The sequence below is a fragment of the Chelmon rostratus genome, chromosome 18 (genome assembly GCF_017976325.1).
Source record: "Chelmon rostratus isolate fCheRos1 chromosome 18, fCheRos1.pri, whole genome shotgun sequence".
Lineage (NCBI taxonomy): Eukaryota > Metazoa > Chordata > Actinopteri > Chaetodontiformes > Chaetodontidae > Chelmon > Chelmon rostratus.
The window spans coordinates 3,185,146-3,200,644 of NC_055675.1; the positions used below are offsets into that span (position 1 = coordinate 3,185,146).

The 15,499-nt window shown below is 47.5% G+C and overlaps 10 non-coding genes across 10 annotated transcripts; 7 read left to right on the forward strand and 3 right to left on the reverse strand.

The window, feature by feature from the left end:
- Positions 1 to 749: 749 nt before the first annotated feature.
- Positions 750 to 821, reverse strand: trnad-guc. The gene has a single exon. It is a non-coding gene; the product is annotated as a tRNA-Asp (tRNA).
- Positions 822 to 1,941: 1,120 nt separating this feature from the next.
- On the forward strand, positions 1,942 to 2,014 carry trnav-aac. Its single transcript has one exon. It is a non-coding gene; the product is annotated as a tRNA-Val (tRNA).
- A 2,656-nt stretch (positions 2,015 to 4,670) lies between these two features.
- Positions 4,671 to 4,743, forward strand: trnav-aac. Its single transcript has one exon. It is a non-coding gene; the product is annotated as a tRNA-Val (tRNA).
- Positions 4,744 to 6,130: 1,387 nt separating this feature from the next.
- Positions 6,131 to 6,203, forward strand: trnav-cac. The gene has a single exon. It is a non-coding gene; the product is annotated as a tRNA-Val (tRNA).
- A 1,059-nt stretch (positions 6,204 to 7,262) lies between these two features.
- On the reverse strand, positions 7,263 to 7,334 carry trnad-guc. The gene has a single exon. It is a non-coding gene; the product is annotated as a tRNA-Asp (tRNA).
- A 1,140-nt stretch (positions 7,335 to 8,474) lies between these two features.
- On the forward strand, positions 8,475 to 8,547 carry trnav-aac. Its single transcript has one exon. It is a non-coding gene; the product is annotated as a tRNA-Val (tRNA).
- Positions 8,548 to 9,934: 1,387 nt separating this feature from the next.
- On the forward strand, positions 9,935 to 10,007 carry trnav-cac. The gene has a single exon. It is a non-coding gene; the product is annotated as a tRNA-Val (tRNA).
- A 1,059-nt stretch (positions 10,008 to 11,066) lies between these two features.
- Positions 11,067 to 11,138, reverse strand: trnad-guc. The gene has a single exon. It is a non-coding gene; the product is annotated as a tRNA-Asp (tRNA).
- A 1,140-nt stretch (positions 11,139 to 12,278) lies between these two features.
- On the forward strand, positions 12,279 to 12,351 carry trnav-aac. Its single transcript has one exon. It is a non-coding gene; the product is annotated as a tRNA-Val (tRNA).
- A 2,190-nt stretch (positions 12,352 to 14,541) lies between these two features.
- trnav-cac lies at positions 14,542 to 14,614 on the forward strand. The gene has a single exon. It is a non-coding gene; the product is annotated as a tRNA-Val (tRNA).
- Positions 14,615 to 15,499: the final 885 nt, after the last annotated feature.

Consider the following 15,499-nt stretch of genomic DNA (forward strand, 5'->3'; position numbering starts at 1 on the left):
ATTAGGAAAACGTCACAGGCACTAGCAAATAAGTATGTAGCACTTTTATTCATGCACATGAAAATGAATGACTTCATTCTTGGCTGGATGCCTCTTCCCGGTAAACAGGTGGTCTTTTTCTGACCTGAACTTTATCAGCCTTTCCCTGTTCATTGAGACATATTTCAGAGGTGTCGGTAAAGGGAAACCTACAAGCCACGAAACACATGATTTCACTCAGATAGCACGCAGAGCATGTGACGAGAGGCCGATGTGCTTGCTTTATATATCAGTGACAGTTCTGTAAACGTGACGTGGAAGCGTGAAGGCTTGTAATCATAACGTCACAGTTTCCTCCACCTGAAGTTTGATAAATAACAGAGTGCTGTAGTCTATATACGATCAAATGTGTTACACGCATGCTGGGAGGCTGCTGTAAGCGAGATTTCTAACATAGCAAAACAGGTGGTGGATGAAATAAATTGAACTGAAACATGACGGATCCCCATATTCTTGTACTGTTGCTCTTTGGAGAACGTAACATTAAGTTAGGCACCTCTGAGTTACAGCCATGCGTTGAGGGATACCTACACTTAAACAGTTTAGAGAAGAGAGCAGAAGTAGTTACGGTTCAAGCCAGGATGGAGGAGCAAGGAAATGACAATTAGGAGAATTGAGATGCACCCCTGGATGCATGAGAATCTTCACAGACAGCCTGGCTGTATGTTTTATCCTCGGCAAATAACCAGAGGCTGGTTGAAAAGGAAACTCTCCCCGTCGGGGAATCGAACCCCGGTCTTCCGCGTGACAGGCGGAGATACTGTCCACTATACTAACGAGGACTGCTTAGGCACTTTTTTTTCGTGAAAAAAAAAAAAAAAAACAAATACAAAAGCCTCTTGGTGCTGCACAGGCATTTACAGGTAATATAGAGAGACCTACAGTGCGAAACTCTTACGATGAAGGACAGAAAAGCATTCTTGCTGATGTTGGGCTGCCACTTGAGGTCCTGGGCTGCGATTGTGGTGCCCTGGATGCGGAAGGAATTAGGAATAGCCCAGAAACTCAGGAAGATTCTCAACACACACCTCATCCCTGTGTTTTTCAAACCAAGCAACACACCAAGGCAGAAACTTTCAACCCTTCAAAGGACATTTGACAACTACTCACTAGATAGCCTCCGTTGACGACTCCAGCAACTGTCGTTCACACCTGGCCCCAGGTGACTCCAACGACCCTAACGACTGGCGTTACACAGCCAGGACAACCAATGACCCAAGCCGATTCAGTGACCGCGATGACGACCCTACAGAGGAGAAATACCTGTGACAGCTCTGTAAACGTGACGTAAAAACGCGAAGGCTTGCAATCATAACGTTATAGCTTCCTCCACCTGAGTGCTGTAGTCTACATACGATCAAATATGTTACACGCATGCTGGGAGGCTGCTGTAAGTGAGATTTCTAACATAGCAAAACAGGTGGTGGATGAAATAAATTGAACTGAAACATGACGGATCCCCATATTCTTGCTCTTTGGAGAACGTAGAGTTAAGTCAGACACCCCTGAATTACAGAAACTCAGGAAGATTCTCAACACACACCTCATCCCTGTGTTTTTCAAACCATGCAACACACCAAGGCAGAAACTTTCAACCCCACAACTACTCACTAGATAGCCTCCGTTGACGACTCCAGCAACTGTCGTTCCCACCTTGCCCCAGGTGAACACCACCCAGTGGAGCAGTTTCTACAACCGAGTGCAGTTGCGCTTGATTCAGCCTCCCTTGGACCCACCTGAAACGGACAACTATCTCCACTGTCTTTACAACAAGGAGCTCCGAGATGTTGTGTCCGCACCAGGTCAGCAGATGGTCCATCTCCCACCTGTCGGCGGACTACAGACGAGACGGGCATACGGGCACGTGCGGCGGCGAATGCGCACCTGGAGCTGTTGTGGGGGGTTTCCGTAGTGTAGTGGTCATCACGTTCGCCTAACACGCGAAAGGTCCCCGGTTCGAAACCGGGCGGAAACAGTTCTTTATTGACGTTTACACTGAACAATCCAGTGCAATCGTCAGTCGACCAGCCAACGTACTGTAACGCCGCACTAAACGCTGGAAAACAGCGTGTATAGCAGCGTGAACGCCGTCAAAAACAACTTGGTAATGAACACAGGGCCTAGCAACTTCACTCATGCACTCACGATTTGAATTGCCCTTTCTGCTTCAATTTCTTTTTAACATACAGGCTATTGCTCCACCAATTTTCTCTTTTTCTATACTCAAAAGCTGCTGAAGTCCCTTTTGTTGTTTGTTGCTGTCATTTCCACTCTGAGGATAGGAGGCCTGGAACCAGGCTAGAATCAGCCTTTTTCAACAAATGGCCAGATTCATGATCAAGGACAGTTTCTCATACAATAGACGCTTGTGGTTCCTGTGCCTGCAGCATTTACGGACACTCTAATCCGTGACACAGCAAGTGTGACCGACTCCACTTTGAAATCTTTCATCTGATCCCTCCAAGTAGAAATGAAGATGTCGTCCATCATCTGAAATAGTTCAGTGAGCAGGGACAGGAACACGTCCACGTGCGGGATTAGAGGTTTTGGCCAGTTTCCGTAGTGTAGCTCATGTTGCGGCACGCCTCAATCTGCTGCATTAGCCGTTTTATTCACACTGACACAAACGCCCCCCACCCCCTGCCCTCAATACGCCATTTAGACACATTATTAGGAAAACGTCACAGGCACTAGCAAATAAGTATGTAGCACTTTTATTCATGCACATGAAAATGAATGACTTCATTCTTGGCTGGATGCCTCTTCCCGGTAAACAGGTGGTCTTTTTCTGACCTGAACTTTATCAGCCTTTCCCTGTTCATTGAGACATATTTCAGAGGTGTCGGTAAAGGGAAACCTACAAGCCACGAAACACATGATTTCACTCAGATAGCACGCAGAGCATGTGACGAGAGGCCGATGTGCTTGCTTTATATATCAGTGACAGTTCTGTAAACGTGACGTGGAAGCGTGAAGGCTTGTAATCATAACGTCACAGTTTCCTCCACCTGAAGTTTGATAAATAACAGAGTGCTGTAGTCTACATACGATCAAATATGTTACACGCATGCTGGGAGGCTGCTGTAAGCGAGATTTCTAACATAGCAAAACAGGTGGTGGATGAAATAAATTGAACTGAAACATGACGGATCCCCATATTCTTGTACTGTTGCTCTTTGGAGAACGTAACATTAAGTTAGGCACCTCTGAGTTACAGCCATGCGTTGAGGGATACCTACACTTAAACAGTTTAGAGAAGAGAGCAGAAGTAGTTACGGTTCAAGCCAGGATGGAGGAGCAAGGAAATGACAATTAGGAGAATTGAGATGCACCCCTGGATGCATGAGAATCTTCACAGACAGCCTGGCTGTATGTTTTATCCTCGGTAAATAACCAGAGGCTGGTTGAAAAGGAAACTCTGCCCGTCGGGGAATCGAACCCCGGTCTTCCGCGTGACAGGCGGAGATACTGTCCACTATACTAACGAGGACTGCTTAGGCACTTTTTTTTCGTGAAAAAAAAAAAAAAAAAAAACAAATACAAAAGCCTCTTGGTGCTGCACAGGCATTTACAGGTAATATAGAGAGACCTACAGTGCGAAACTCTTACGATGAAGGACAGAAAAGCATTCTTGCTGATGTTGGGCTGCCACTTGAGGTCCTGGGCTGCGATTGTGGTGCCCTGGATGCGGAAGGAATTAGGAATAGCCCAGAAACTCAGGAAGATTCTCAACACACACCTCATCCCTGTGTTTTTCAAACCAAGCAACACACCAAGGCAGAAACTTTCAACCCTTCAAAGGACATTTGACAACTACTCACTAGATAGCCTCCGTTGACGACTCCAGCAACTGTCGTTCACACCTGGCCCCAGGTGACTCCAACGACCCTAACGACTGGCGTTACACAGCCAGGACAACCAATGACCCAAGCCGATTCAGTGACCGCGATGACGACCCTACAGAGGAGAAATACCTGCGACAGCTCTGTAAACGTGACGTAAAAACGCGAAGGCTTGCAATCATAACGTTGTAGCTTCCTCCACCTGAAGTTTGATAAATAACAGAGTGCTGTAGTCTACATACGATCAAATATGTTACACGCATGCTGGGAGGCTGCTGTAAGTGAGATTTCTAACATAGCAAAACAGGTGGTGGATGAAATAAATTGAACTGAAACATGACGGATCCCCATATTCTTGCTCTTTGGAGAACGTAGAGTTAAGTCAGACACCCCTGAATTACAGAAACTCAGGAAGATTCTCAACACACACCTCATCCCTGTGTTTTTCAAACCATGCAACACACCAAGGCAGAAACTTTCAACCCCACAACTACTCACTAGATAGCCTCCGTTGACGACTCCAGCAACTGTCGTTCCCACCTTGCCCCAGGTGAACACCACCCAGTGGAGCAGTTTCTACAACCGAGTGCAGTTGCACTTGATTCAGCCTCCCTTGGACCCACCTGAAACGGACAACTATCTCCACTGTCTTTACAACAAGGAGCTCCGAGATGTTGTGTCCACACCAGGTCAGCAGATGGTCCATCTCCCACCTGTCGGCGGACTACAGACGAGACGGGCATACGGGCACGTGCGGCGGCGAATGCGCACCTGGAGCTGTTGTGGGGGGTTTCCGTAGTGTAGTGGTCATCACGTTCGCCTAACACGCGAAAGGTCCCCGGTTCGAAACCGGGCGGAAACAGTTCTTTATTGACGTTTACACTGAACAATCCAGTGCAATCGTCAGTCGACCAGCCAACGTACTGTAACGCCGCACTAAACGCTGGAAAACAGCGTGTATAGCAGCGTGAACGCCGTCAAAAACAACTTGGTAATGAACACAGGGCCTAGCAACTTCACTCATGCACTCACGATTTGAATTGCCCTTTCTGCTTCAATTTCTTTTTAACATACAGGCTATTGCTCCACCAATTTTCTCTTTTTCTATACTCAAAAGCTGCTGAAGTCCCTTTTGTTGTTTGTTGCTGTCATTTCCACTCTGAGGATAGGAGGCCTGGAACCAGGCTAGAATCAGCCTTTTTCAACAAATGGCCAGATTCATGATCAAGGACAGTTTCTCATACAATAGACGCTTGTGGTTCCTGTGCCTGCAGCATTTACGGTCACTCCAATCCGTGACACAGCAAGCGTGACCGACTCCACTTTGAAATCTTTCATCTGATCCCTCCAAGTAGAAATGAAGATGTCGTCCATCATCTGAAATGGTTGCGGTTCAGTGAGCAGGTACAGGAACACGTCCACGTGCGGGATTAGAGGTTTTGGCCAGTTTCCGTAGTGTAGCTCATCCCTGTGTTTTTCAAACCAAGCAACACACCAAGGCAGAAACTTTCAACCCTTCAAAGGACATTTGACAACTACTCACTAGATAGCCTCCGTTGACGACTCCAGCAACTGTCGTTCACACCTGGCCCCAGGTGACTCCAACGACCCTAACGACTGGCGTTACACAGCCAGCACAACCAATGACCCAAGCCGATTCAGTGACCGCGATGACGACCCTACAGAGGAGAAATACCTGCGACAGCAACTGTCGTTCACACCTTGCCGCAGGTGAACACCACCCAGTGGAGCAGTTTCTACAACCGAGTGCAGTTGCACTTGATTCAGCCTCCCTTGGACCCACCTGAAACGGACAACTTCACTCATGCACTCACGATTTGAATTGCCCTTTCTGCTTCAATTTCTTTTTAACATACAGGCTATTGCTCCACCAATTTTCTCTTTTTCTATACTCAAAAGCTGCTGAAGTCCCTTTTGTTGTTTGTTGCTGTCATTTCCACTCTGAGGATAGGAGGCCTGGAACCAGGCTAGAATCAGCCTTTTTCAACAAATGGCCAGAGTCATGATCAAGGACAGTTTCTCATACAATAGACGCTTGTGGTTCCTGTGCCTGCAGCATTTACGGTCACTCCAATCCGTGACACAGCAAGCGTGACCGACTCCACTTTGAAATCTTTCATCTGATCCCTCCAAGTAGAAATGAAGATGTCGTCCATCATCTGAAATGGTTGCGGTTCAGTGAGCAGGTACAGGAACACGTCCACGTGCGGGATGAGAGGTTTTGGCCAGTTTCCGTAGTGTAGTGGTTATCACGTTCGCCTCACACGCGAAAGGTCCCCGGTTCGAAACCGGGCGGAAACACTTTACTTTGCTCCTGACTCTAAGCCTTAGGGTCAAGCTGTGTTTGGTGGAACTGGACACATCCCAGTCCTCATAAATTGCATCCACGTCCATCTCGCTTGGGTCTTCCTCCCTCCCACCGGGGCTGCACGGAGAGACGCAAGGACAGAAGAAAGGTGGAAATAACTTTCGGCAGAATTGAGATGTCCTTTCCTCTGCGGCGTCTGCTTCTCATGTTGTGGCACGCCTCAATCTGCTGCATTAGCCGTTTTATTCACACTGACACAAACGCCCCCCACCCCCTGCCCTCAATACGCCATTTAGACACATTATTAGGAAAACGTCACAGGCACTAGCAAATAAGTATGTAGCACTTTTATTCATGCACATGAAAATGAATGACTTCATTCTTGGCTGGATGCCTCTTCCCGGTAAACAGGTGGTCTTTTTCTGACCTGAACTTTATCAGCCTTTCCCTGTTCATTGAGACATATTTCAGAGGTGTCGGTAAAGGGAAACCTACAAGCCACGAAACACATGATTTCACTCAGATAGCACGCAGAGCATGTGACGAGAGGCCGATGTGCTTGCTTTATATATCAGTGACAGTTCTGTAAACGTGACGTGGAAGCGTGAAGGCTTGTAATCATAACGTCACAGTTTCCTCCACCTGAAGTTTGATAAATAACAGAGTGCTGTAGTCTACATACGATCAAATATGTTACACGCATGCTGGGAGGCTGCTGTAAGCGAGATTTCTAACATAGCAAAACAGGTGGTGGATGAAATAAATTGAACTGAAACATGACGGATCCCCATATTCTTGTACTGTTGCTCTTTGGAGAACGTAACATTAAGTTAGGCACCTCTGAGTTACAGCCATGCGTTGAGGGATACCTACACTTAAACAGTTTAGAGAAGAGAGCAGAAGTAGTTACGGTTCAAGCCAGGATGGAGGAGCAAGGAAATGACAATTAGGAGAATTGAGATGCACCCCTGGATGCATGAGAATCTTCACAGACAGCCTGGCTGTATGTTTTATCCTCGGTAAATAACCAGAGGCTGGTTGAAAAGGAAACTCTCCCCGTCGGGGAATCGAACCCCGGTCTTCCGCGTGACAGGCGGAGATACTGTCCACTATACTAACGAGGACTGCTTAGGCACTTTTTTTTCGTGAAAAAAAAAAAAAAAAAAACAAATACAAAAGCCTCTTGGTGCTGCACAGGCATTTACAGGTAATATAGAGAGACCTACAGTGCGAAACTCTTACGATGAAGGACAGAAAAGCATTCTTGCTGATGTTGGGCTGCCACTTGAGGTCCTGGGCTGCGATTGTGGTGCCCTGGATGCGGAAGGAATTAGGAATAGCCCAGAAACTCAGGAAGATTCTCAACACACACCTCATCCCTGTGTTTTTCAAACCAAGCAACACACCAAGGCAGAAACTTTCAACCCTTCAAAGGACATTTGACAACTACTCACTAGATAGCCTCCGTTGACGACTCCAGCAACTGTCGTTCACACCTGGCCCCAGGTGACTCCAACGACCCTAACGACTGGCGTTACACAGCCAGGACAACCAATGACCCAAGCCGATTCAGTGACCGCGATGACGACCCTACAGAGGAGAAATACCTGCGACAGCTCTGTAAACGTGACGTAAAAACGCGAAGGCTTGCAATCATAACGTTGTAGCTTCCTCCACCTGAAGTTTGATAAATAACAGAGTGCTGTAGTCTACATACGATCAAATATGTTACACGCATGCTGGGAGGCTGCTGTAAGTGAGATTTCTAACATAGCAAAACAGGTGGTGGATGAAATAAATTGAACTGAAACATGACGGATCCCCATATTCTTGCTCTTTGGAGAACGTAGAGTTAAGTCAGACACCCCTGAATTACAGAAACTCAGGAAGATTCTCAACACACACCTCATCCCTGTGTTTTTCAAACCATGCAACACACCAAGGCAGAAACTTTCAACCCCACAACTACTCACTAGATAGCCTCCGTTGACGACTCCAGCAACTGTCGTTCCCACCTTGCCCCAGGTGAACACCACCCAGTGGAGCAGTTTCTACAACCGAGTGCAGTTGCACTTGATTCAGCCTCCCTTGGACCCACCTGAAACGGACAACTATCTCCACTGTCTTTACAACAAGGAGCTCCGAGATGTTGTGTCCACACCAGGTCAGCAGATGGTCCATCTCCCACCTGTCGGCGGACTACAGACGAGACGGGCATACGGGCACGTGCGGCGGCGAATGCGCACCTGGAGCTGTTGTGGGGGGTTTCCGTAGTGTAGTGGTCATCACGTTCGCCTAACACGCGAAAGGTCCCCGGTTCGAAACCGGGCGGAAACAGTTCTTTATTGACGTTTACACTGAACAATCCAGTGCAATCGTCAGTCGACCAGCCAACGTACTGTAACGCCGCACTAAACGCTGGAAAACAGCGTGTATAGCAGCGTGAACGCCGTCAAAAACAACTTGGTAATGAACACAGGGCCTAGCAACTTCACTCATGCACTCACGATTTGAATTGCCCTTTCTGCTTCAATTTCTTTTTAACATACAGGCTATTGCTCCACCAATTTTCTCTTTTTCTATACTCAAAAGCTGGTGAAGTCCCTTTTGTTGTTTGTTGCTGTCATTTCCACTCTGAGGATAGGAGGCCTGGAACCAGGCTAGAATCAGCCTTTTTCAACAAATGGCCAGATTCATGATCAAGGACAGTTTCTCATACAATAGACGCTTGTGGTTCCTGTGCCTGCAGCATTTACGGTCACTCCAATCCGTGACACAGCAAGCGTGACCGACTCCACTTTGAAATCTTTCATCTGATCCCTCCAAGTAGAAATGAAGATGTCGTCCATCATCTGAAATGGTTGCGGTTCAGTGAGCAGGTACAGGAACACGTCCACGTGCGGGATTAGAGGTTTTGGCCAGTTTCCGTAGTGTAGCTCATCCCTGTGTTTTTCAAACCAAGCAACACACCAAGGCAGAAACTTTCAACCCTTCAAAGGACATTTGACAACTACTCACTAGATAGCCTCCGTTGACGACTCCAGCAACTGTCGTTCACACCTGGCCCCAGGTGACTCCAACGACCCTAACGACTGGCGTTACACAGCCAGCACAACCAATGACCCAAGCCGATTCAGTGACCGCGATGACGACCCTACAGAGGAGAAATACCTGCGACAGCAACTGTCGTTCACACCTTGCCGCAGGTGAACACCACCCAGTGGAGCAGTTTCTACAACCGAGTGCAGTTGCACTTGATTCAGCCTCCCTTGGACCCACCTGAAACGGACAACTTCACTCATGCACTCACGATTTGAATTGCCCTTTCTGCTTCAATTTCTTTTTAACATACAGGCTATTGCTCCACCAATTTTCTCTTTTTCTATACTCAAAAGCTGCTGAAGTCCCTTTTGTTGTTTGTTGCTGTCATTTCCACTCTGAGGATAGGAGGCCTGGAACCAGGCTAGAATCAGCCTTTTTCAACAAATGGCCAGAGTCATGATCAAGGACAGTTTCTCATACAATAGACGCTTGTGGTTCCTGTGCCTGCAGCATTTACGGTCACTCCAATCCGTGACACAGCAAGCGTGACCGACTCCACTTTGAAATCTTTCATCTGATCCCTCCAAGTAGAAATGAAGATGTCGTCCATCATCTGAAATGGTTGCGGTTCAGTGAGCAGGTACAGGAACACGTCCACGTGCGGGATGAGAGGTTTTGGCCAGTTTCCGTAGTGTAGTGGTTATCACGTTCGCCTCACACGCGAAAGGTCCCCGGTTCGAAACCGGGCGGAAACACTTTACTTTGCTCCTGACTCTAAGCCTTAGGGTCAAGCTGTGTTTGGTGGAACTGGACACATCCCAGTCCTCATAAATTGCATCCACGTCCATCTCGCTTGGGTCTTCCTCCCTCCCACCGGGGCTGCACGGAGAGACGCAAGGACAGAAGAAAGGTGGAAATAACTTTCGGCAGAATTGAGATGTCCTTTCCTCTGCGGCGTCTGCTTCTCATGTTGTGGCACGCCTCAATCTGCTGCATTAGCCGTTTTATTCACACTGACACAAACGCCCCCCACCCCCTGCCCTCAATACGCCATTTAGACACATTATTAGGAAAACGTCACAGGCACTAGCAAATAAGTATGTAGCACTTTTATTCATGCACATGAAAATGAATGACTTCATTCTTGGCTGGATGCCTCTTCCCGGTAAACAGGTGGTCTTTTTCTGACCTGAACTTTATCAGCCTTTCCCTGTTCATTGAGACATATTTCAGAGGTGTCGGTAAAGGGAAACCTACAAGCCACGAAACACATGATTTCACTCAGATAGCACGCAGAGCATGTGACGAGAGGCCGATGTGCTTGCTTTATATATCAGTGACAGTTCTGTAAACGTGACGTGGAAGCGTGAAGGCTTGTAATCATAACGTCACAGTTTCCTCCACCTGAAGTTTGATAAATAACAGAGTGCTGTAGTCTACATACGATCAAATATGTTACACGCATGCTGGGAGGCTGCTGTAAGCGAGATTTCTAACATAGCAAAACAGGTGGTGGATGAAATAAATTGAACTGAAACATGACGGATCCCCATATTCTTGTACTGTTGCTCTTTGGAGAACGTAACATTAAGTTAGGCACCTCTGAGTTACAGCCATGCGTTGAGGGATACCTACACTTAAACAGTTTAGAGAAGAGAGCAGAAGTAGTTACGGTTCAAGCCAGGATGGAGGAGCAAGGAAATGACAATTAGGAGAATTGAGATGCACCCCTGGATGCATGAGAATCTTCACAGACAGCCTGGCTGTATGTTTTATCCTCGGTAAATAACCAGAGGCTGGTTGAAAAGGAAACTCTCCCCGTCGGGGAATCGAACCCCGGTCTTCCGCGTGACAGGCGGAGATACTGTCCACTATACTAACGAGGACTGCTTAGGCACTTTTTTTTCGTGAAAAAAAAAAAACAAAAAACAAATACAAAAGCCTCTTGGTGCTGCACAGGCATTTACAGGTAATATAGAGAGACCTACAGTGCGAAACTCTTACGATGAAGGACAGAAAAGCATTCTTGCTGATGTTGGGCTGCCACTTGAGGTCCTGGGCTGCGATTGTGGTGCCCTGGATGCGGAAGGAATTAGGAATAGCCCAGAAACTCAGGAAGATTCTCAACACACACCTCATCCCTGTGTTTTTCAAACCAAGCAACACACCAAGGCAGAAACTTTCAACCCTTCAAAGGACATTTGACAACTACTCACTAGATAGCCTCCGTTGACGACTCCAGCAACTGTCGTTCACACCTGGCCCCAGGTGACTCCAACGACCCTAACGACTGGCGTTACACAGCCAGGACAACCAATGACCCAAGCCGATTCAGTGACCGCGATGACGACCCTACAGAGGAGAAATACCTGCGACAGCTCTGTAAACGTGACGTAAAAACGCGAAGGCTTGCAATCATAACGTTGTAGCTTCCTCCACCTGAAGTTTGATAAATAACAGAGTGCTGTAGTCTACATACGATCAAATATGTTACACGCATGCTGGGAGGCTGCTGTAAGTGAGATTTCTAACATAGCAAAACAGGTGGTGGATGAAATAAATTGAACTGAAACATGACGGATCCCCATATTCTTGCTCTTTGGAGAACGTAGAGTTAAGTCAGACACCCCTGAATTACAGAAACTCAGGAAGATTCTCAACACACACCTCATCCCTGTGTTTTTCAAACCATGCAACACACCAAGGCAGAAACTTTCAACCCCACAACTACTCACTAGATAGCCTCCGTTGACGACTCCAGCAACTGTCGTTCCCACCTTGCCCCAGGTGAACACCACCCAGTGGAGCAGTTTCTACAACCGAGTGCAGTTGCACTTGATTCAGCCTCCCTTGGACCCACCTGAAACGGACAACTATCTCCACTGTCTTTACAACAAGGAGCTCCGAGATGTTGTGTCCACACCAGGTCAGCAGATGGTCCATCTCCCACCTGTCGGCGGACTACAGACGAGACGGGCATACGGGCACGTGCGGCGGCGAATGCGCACCTGGAGCTGTTGTGGGGGGTTTCCGTAGTGTAGTGGTCATCACGTTCGCCTAACACGCGAAAGGTCCCCGGTTCGAAACCGGGCGGAAACAGTTCTTTATTGACGTTTACACTGAACAATCCAGTGCAATCGTCAGTCGACCAGCCAACGTACTGTAACGCCGCACTAAACGCTGGAAAACAGCGTGTATAGCAGCGTGAACGCCGTCAAAAACAACTTGGTAATGAACACAGGGCCTAGCAACTTCACTCATGCACTCACGATTTGAATTGCCCTTTCTGCTTCAATTTCTTTTTAACATACAGGCTATTGCTCCACCAATTTTCTCTTTTTCTATACTCAAAAGCTGGTGAAGTCCCTTTTGTTGTTTGTTGCTGTCATTTCCACTCTGAGGATAGGAGGCCTGGAACCAGGCTAGAATCAGCCTTTTTCAACAAATGGCCAGATTCATGATCAAGGACAGTTTCTCATACAATAGACGCTTGTGGTTCCTGTGCCTGCAGCATTTACGGTCACTCCAATCCGTGACACAGCAAGCGTGACCGACTCCACTTTGAAATCTTTCATCTGATCCCTCCAAGTAGAAATGAAGATGTCGTCCATCATCTGAAATGGTTGCGGTTCAGTGAGCAGGTACAGGAACACGTCCACGTGCGGGATTAGAGGTTTTGGCCAGTTTCCGTAGTGTAGCTCATCCCTGTGTTTTTCAAACCAAGCAACACACCAAGGCAGAAACTTTCAACCCTTCAAAGGACATTTGACAACTACTCACTAGATAGCCTCCGTTGACGACTCCAGCAACTGTCGTTCACACCTGGCCCCAGGTGACTCCAACGACCCTAACGACTGGCGTTACACAGCCAGCACAACCAATGACCCAAGCCGATTCAGTGACCGCGATGACGACCCTACAGAGGAGAAATACCTGCGACAGCAACTGTCGTTCACACCTTGCCGCAGGTGAACACCACCCAGTGGAGCAGTTTCTACAACCGAGTGCAGTTGCACTTGATTCAGCCTCCCTTGGACCCACCTGAAACGGACAACTTCACTCATGCACTCACGATTTGAATTGCCCTTTCTGCTTCAATTTCTTTTTAACATACAGGCTATTGCTCCACCAATTTTCTCTTTTTCTATACTCAAAAGCTGCTGAAGTCCCTTTTGTTGTTTGTTGCTGTCATTTCCACTCTGAGGATAGGAGGCCTGGAACCAGGCTAGAATCAGCCTTTTTCAACAAATGGCCAGAGTCATGATCAAGGACAGTTTCTCATACAATAGACGCTTGTGGTTCCTGTGCCTGCAGCATTTACGGTCACTCCAATCCGTGACACAGCAAGCGTGACCGACTCCACTTTGAAATCTTTCATCTGATCCCTCCAAGTAGAAATGAAGATGTCGTCCATCATCTGAAATGGTTGCGGTTCAGTGAGCAGGTACAGGAACACGTCCACGTGCGGGATTAGAGGTTTTGGCCAGTTTCCGTAGTGTAGCTCATCCCTGTGTTTTTCAAACCAAGCAACACACCAAGGCAGAAACTTTCAACCCTTCAAAGGACATTTGACAACTACTCACTAGATAGCCTCCGTTGACGACTCCAGCAACTGTCGTTCACACCTGGCCCCAGGTGACTCCAACGACCCTAACGACTGGCGTTACACAGCCAGCACAACCAATGACCCAAGCCGATTCAGTGACCGCGATGACGACCCTACAGAGGAGAAATACCTGCGACAGCAACTGTCGTTCACACCTTGCCGCAGGTGAACACCACCCAGTGGAGCAGTTTCTACAACCGAGTGCAGTTGCACTTGATTCAGCCTCCCTTGGACCCACCTGAAACGGACAACTTCACTCATGCACTCACGATTTGAATTGCCCTTTCTGCTTCAATTTCTTTTTAACATACAGGCTATTGCTCCACCAATTTTCTCTTTTTCTATACTCAAAAGCTGCTGAAGTCCCTTTTGTTGTTTGTTGCTGTCATTTCCACTCTGAGGATAGGAGGCCTGGAACCAGGCTAGAATCAGCCTTTTTCAACAAATGGCCAGAGTCATGATCAAGGACAGTTTCTCATACAATAGACGCTTGTGGTTCCTGTGCCTGCAGCATTTACGGTCACTCCAATCCGTGACACAGCAAGCGTGACCGACTCCACTTTGAAATCTTTCATCTGATCCCTCCAAGTAGAAATGAAGATGTCGTCCATCATCTGAAATGGTTGCGGTTCAGTGAGCAGGTACAGGAACACGTCCACGTGCGGGATTAGAGGTTTTGGCCAGTTTCCGTAGTGTAGTGGTTATCACGTTCGCCTCACACGCGAAAGGTCCCCGGTTCGAAACCGGGCGGAAACACTTTACTTTGCTCCTGACTCTAAGCCTTAGGGTCAAGCTGTGTTTGGTGGAATTGGACACATCCCAGTCCTCATAAATTGCATCCACGTCCATCTCGCTTGGGTCTTCCTCCCTCCCACCGGGGCTGCACGGAGAGACGCAAGGACAGAAGAAAGGTGGAAATAACTTTCGGCAGAATTGAGATGTCCTTTCCTCTGCGGCGTCTGCTTCTCATGTTGCGGCACGCCTCAATCTGCTGCATTAGCCGTTTTATTCACACTGACACAAACGCCCCCCACCCCCTGCCCTCAATACGCCATTTAGACACATTATTAGGAAAACGTCACAGGCACTAGCAAATAAGTATGTAGCACTTTTATTCATGCACATGAAAATGAATGACTTCATTCTTGGCTGGATGCCTCTTCCCGGTAAACAGGTGGTCTTTTTCTGACCTGAACTTTATCAGCCTTTCCCTGTTCATTGAGACATATTTCAGAGGTGTCGGTAAAGGGAAACCTACAAGCCACGAAACACATGATTTCACTCAGATAGCACGCAGAGCATGTGACGAGAGGCCGATGTGCTTGCTTTATATATCAGTGACAGTTCTGTAAACGTGACGTGGAAGCGTGAAGGCTTGTAATCATAACGTCACAGTTTCCTCCACCTGAAGTTTGATAAATAACAGAGTGCTGTAGTCTATATACGATCAAATATGTTACACGCATGCTGGGAGGCTGCTGTAAGCGAGATTTCTAACATAGCAAAACAGGTGGTGGATGAAATAAATTGAACTGAAACATGACGGATCCCCATATTCTTGTACTGTTGCTCTTTGGAGAACGTAACATTAAGTTAGGCACCTCTGAGTTACAGCCATGCGTTGAGGGATACCTACACTTA